Source organism: Cryptomeria japonica, unplaced genomic scaffold (assembly GCF_030272615.1).
Source record: "Cryptomeria japonica unplaced genomic scaffold, Sugi_1.0 HiC_scaffold_15, whole genome shotgun sequence".
In the NCBI taxonomy this organism is placed as follows: Eukaryota; Viridiplantae; Streptophyta; class Pinopsida; order Cupressales; family Cupressaceae; genus Cryptomeria; species Cryptomeria japonica.
The window spans coordinates 1,737,501-1,742,560 of NW_026728837.1; the positions used below are offsets into that span (position 1 = coordinate 1,737,501).

The following is a 5,060-nucleotide window of genomic DNA, read 5'->3' on the forward strand; positions in this document are numbered from 1 at the left end:
CTGGTGGGCACCATGGTGCGCACCAAGGAGCGCTCCGAAGTGTGCTCCAAGGTGCGGCCTGCACGAAGTCGGAGCCCGGTTTGCCCCGGGTGTGCACCTCGGGTGGGCACCTTGGTGCGCATGCCTTGCCTGGGCTGCGCACCAGGGCGGGCTCAAGATGGCACCCGCGTTCCTTTTTTTTCACTATCTTTCAAAACGGAAATTTTAAAATCTCATTTTTTTTTGCCTTTTTCTGGAAATTAGTGAAGGCAGCGCATCAAAGGTGCGCACCTCGCTGCCCACCACGGTGCGCAACGCCGGTGGGCACCCGGGAGTGCTTCGAAGTGTGCTCCAAGGTGCTGCGTGCACGTTGTCGGAGCCCGGTTTGCCCCGGGTGCGCACCTCGCGTGCACCTTCGTCGGGGTGGGCACCTTGGCTGGGTTTGCCCCGGCTGCGCTCCGAAGCGGGGTTATTGGAGCGCCGCCTCTTTTTTTGTCGGAGCGTTTGGTGGGGTTTCTCGCATTGGCTCTTCCGAGGCCCGGTTGCCACCCTGGCGCGCACGAAGTCGGAAGTAGGGTTAATTGCCCGGGTGCGCACCTTTGCCAGGGTGGGCACCTTACCTGGGCTGCGCACCAGGGCGGGCTCAAGATGGCACGCGCGTTCCGTTTTTTTCACTATCTTTCAAAACGGAAATTTTAAAATCTCCTTTTTTTTTTGCCTTTTCTGGAAATTAGTGAAGGCAGCGCATCAAAGGTGCGCACCTCGCTGCCCACCTTGGTGTGCTCTGAGGTGCGCACCCGGGAGCGCTACGAAGTGTGCTCCAAGGTGCGGCGTGCACGTTGTCGGAGCCCGGTTTGCCCCGGGTGCGCACCTCGCCTGCACCTTGGCCGGGGTGGGCACCTTGGCTGGGTTTGCCCAGGGTGCGCTCCGAAGCGGGGTTACTGGAGCGCCCCCTCTTTTTTTGTCAGAGCGTTTGGTGGGGTTTCTCGCATTGGCTCTTCCCAGGCCCGGTTGTTGGGTGCGCTCCCACCCTGGCGCGCGCGAAGTTGGAAGTTGGGTTAATTGCCCGGGCGCGCACCTTCGCCAGGGTGGGCACCTTGGTGCGCACACCTTGGCTGGGCTGCGCACCAGGGCGGGCTCAAGATGGCACCAGCATTCCCTTTTTCTCACTATCTTTCAAAACGGAAATTTTAAAATCTCGTTTTTTTTTTGCCTTTTATGGAAATTAGTGAAGGCATCGCATCAAAGGTGCGCACCTCGCTGCCCACCTTGGTGTGCTCCGAGGTGCCCACCACGGTGCGCAACGCCGGTGCGAACCCGGGAGCGCCCCGATGTGTGCTCCAAGGTGCGGCGTGCACGAAGTCGGACCCCGGTTTGCCCCGGGTGCGCACCTCGCGTGCACCTTGGTGCGCACACCTTGGCTGGGTTGCGCGGCCTGGTGGGCACCATGGTGCGCACCAAGGAGCGCTCCGAAGTGTGCTCCAAGGTGCGGCGTGCACGAAGTCGGAGCCCGGTTTGCCCCGGGTACGCACCTCGCGTGCACCTTCGCCGGGGTGGGCACCTCGGCTGGGTTGCGCGCCCTGGTGCGCACCAAGGAGCGCTCCGAAGTGTGCTCCAAGGTGCGGCGTGCACGAAGTCGGAGCCCGGTTTGCCCCGGGTGCGCACCTTCGCCGCGGTGCGCACCATGGCGTGCACGAAGTCGGAGCCCGGTTTGCCCCGGGTGCGCACCTCGCGTGCACCTTCGGCGGGGTTGCGCGCCCTGGTGGGCACCATGGTGCGCACCAAGGAGCGCTCCGAAGTGTGCTCCAAGGTGCGGCGTGCACGAAGTCGGAGCCCGGTTTGCCCCGGGTGCGCACCTCGCGTGCACCTTCGGCGGGGTTGCGCGCCCTGGTGGGCACCATGGTGCGCACCAAGGAGCGCTCCGAAGTGTGCTCCAAGGTGCGGCGTGCACGAAGTCGGAGCCCGGTTTGCCCCGGGTGCGCACCTCGCGTGCACCTTCGCCGCGGTGGGCACCATGGCGTGCACGAAGTCGGAGCCCGGTTTGCCCCGGGTGCGCACCTCGCGTGCACCTTCGCCGGGGTGGGCACCTCGGCTGGGTTGCGCGCCCTGGTGCGCACCAAGGAGCGCTCCGAAGTGTGCTCCAAGGTGCGGCGTGCACGAAGTCGGAGCCCGGTTTGCCCCGGGTGCGCACCTCGCGTGCACCTTCGCCAGGGTGGGCACCTCGGTGCGCACACCTTCTCAATGTTTTCTTGCCTTTTCTGGAAATTGGTGAAGGCAGCGCATCAAAGGTGCGCACCTCGGTGTGCTCCGAGGTGCGAACCCGAGAGCGCTCCGAGGTGCCCACGAAGTCGAAAGTCGGGTTAATTGCATTGTTTTCCCCGGGTGCGCTCCGAGGTGCGCAACATCGGCGCGCACCAAGGAGGGCTCCGAAGTGTGCTCCAAGGTGCGCACGATGGCGTGCACCTCTGGTGCGCACGATTCGGAGCTCGGTTTGACCGGGGTGCGCACACCTTGGCTGGGTTGCGCACCTTTTGTGCGCTCCAAGGTGCGCACGAAGTCGGAGCTCGGTTTGCCCCGGGTGCGCACCTTCGCCAGGGTGCGCACCTTGATGCGCACGCCTTGGCTGGGCTGCGCACCTTGGTGGGCGCCATGGTGCGCACCTTTCGTGCGCTCCAAGGTGCGCACGAAGTCGGAGCTCGGTTTGCCCCGGGTGCGCACCTTGGTGGGCGCCATGGTGCACTCCGAGGTGCCCAAGATTGGTGCGCACCAAGGAGCGCTCCGAAGTGCGCTCCAAGGTGCGCGCGAAGTCGAAAGTTGGGTTAATTGTCCGGTTTGCCTCGGGTGCGCACCTTGCGTGCACCTTCGCCAGGGTGGGCTGGGCTGCGCACACCTTGGCACCCGCGTTTCCTTCATTTTAAATTTTTTTTTTTTACAATCTCTCAAGTGGGAAATTCTATAATCTCAACTTTTTTTGCCTTTTCAGGAAACTTTTGAATGGAGCGCATCATTGGTGCGCTCCGAAGTGTGCTCCAAAGCTCTCTCCAGCTGCGTGCACCTGCCCCGGCCGCGCACCCGGCCCCGCCCAGCTTCGCTCACCTGTCCCGGGCGTCTGGTGCGGAACCTTAGAGTAAGAAACATCACCGTGCACCTTGGCCAACGTGCGCGACTCGACCGAGCGCGCACTGGCCGAGGTGCACACCGATTTCACCTGGGTGCGCGCGCAGCACCTCGGGCGCACCGGGGTGCGCGCACAACGCCCGGGTTGCACCGTGGCCTGTGTGCTCGGGGCGCCTCGGGTGCGCGCTCGGTGTCGCCCCCGCGCGCGCGGTAGTGCGGGCAGCGCACCCCGGCCCGGCCCGGCCCCGACGAGAACGCAAACGGGCAAAAGGTTTATTCAAATAGCATTGCGACGCCCGGCGAAAAACTAAAAAAGGGTGCAACACCGGGACTTCCCGGGAGGTCACCCATCCCAGTACTACTCCGGCCCAAGCGCGCTTAACTGCGGAGTTCTGATGGGATCCGGTGCACTAACGCTGGTATGATCGCACCCGTTATGAGCTTGTCGCAGTGTGTACTTAGCAAACCGCGACCCACGTGCGAATCCACCCCGGCCACCCACCCCCGTCGAGGTGCACACCCTCCCTCGCGAAGTGCGCCCCGTTCGCCAAGTGTGAGCCCTGCCCGGGTGCGCGCACCTTGCTAGGGCGTCGGGTGTGCACCCGGCCCGGCCTACGTGCGTGCACCTGGAGGGGGCGTCGTGTGCGTGCAGTGTCCCGTCTGCAACGCGGTGCCCACACACCACCTCGGGCGCAACGACCTGCGCTCACATGTGGGCCGAGTGCACCTTGGTGCATGTTCGGGGCGCCTCGGGTGCACGCTCGATCTTGCCCCGGTGCACCAAGGCGCTCGGTTTGCCCCGGGTGCGCACTTGGTGCAAGGTGGGCACCCAAAATAGGGATCAAGCACCAAAACACAAGTTTCGGGATGCAAAATGGGACCCAAGGACCACAAATGCGTTCCAAGACCCATGATGGGTCCACGAGAACAAAAATGTGTTCCGAGACTTAATAAACAAATATTGGGTTTTAGGAGAAGAAACATGCTCTGATGCCCAAAACGAGAATCGACCCCGAAAAGGCCACAGGCCAAAAGTGGGATGCGAGACAAAAAAAAATGGGACCCGAGGACCAAAATTGGGTTCCCAGGTCGAAGACAGGGCAACCGGACAAGAAACGACCTCTAAGGCTCGAAATGAGTCCCGACGACTAAAACTTGACAAGAAGCACCCATCAGGCACCCAACTCGACACCCATGGGATGCCGACCCACCCGGGCTTCCACCTAGCACACCTTGGCACCCACCCACCCTCGCACCCAACCTCGCACCCAACTTAGCACCTTTGAACCCACATTGGCACTCACCCTGACCCTGGCACCTTGGAACCCACATTGGCACTCACCTTGACCCTGGCACCCACCTTTGCACTCACCTTGGGACCCACCCTGGCTCCCACCTCGGCACCCACCCAGACACCCACCTTGGTTCCTTGGCACCCACCTTGGATCCTTGGCACCCACCCCGACACCCACCTTGGCACGCAACTTGGCTACTTGCCACCCACCTTGGCTCCTTGACGCCCACCCCGACAACCACCCCGTGACCTACCCTGGCTAGGGTTGGTGCACACCCACCCTGGTGCCCACCTTGGCACCCACCCTATGACCCACCTTGGCACGCACCTTAGTACCCACCCCGTTACCCACCCTAGGACCCACCCCGTGACCCACCTTGGCCAGGGTGGGTGCACCCACCCTGGTGCCCACCTTGGCACCCACCCATCCTAGCACCCAGCCTGTGACCGGGCTTGGAACCCAACCTTGCACCCGCACCCGTCTTGGCCAGTGTGGGTGCGCACCCATCCTGGCACCCACGTTGTGACACACCCTTTAACCCACGCACCCTAGCACCCACGTTGGCACCCACCTTGGAACCCAACCTAGCAACTTGGCACCCACCCCGTGACCCACCTTGGCATCCACCATAGCAGTCGCCGACTTGGCACCCACCTCGGCACCCACCTT

General features: G+C 63.2%; 1 non-coding gene across 1 annotated transcript; it reads right to left on the reverse strand.

Moving 5' to 3' along the window:
- Positions 1-3,410: 3,410 nt before the first annotated feature.
- On the reverse strand, positions 3,411-3,529 carry LOC131860494 (5S ribosomal RNA). Its single transcript, XR_009359589.1, has one exon. It is a non-coding gene; the product is annotated as a 5S ribosomal RNA (ribosomal RNA).
- Between the last annotated feature and the right edge of the window lie 1,531 nt (positions 3,530-5,060).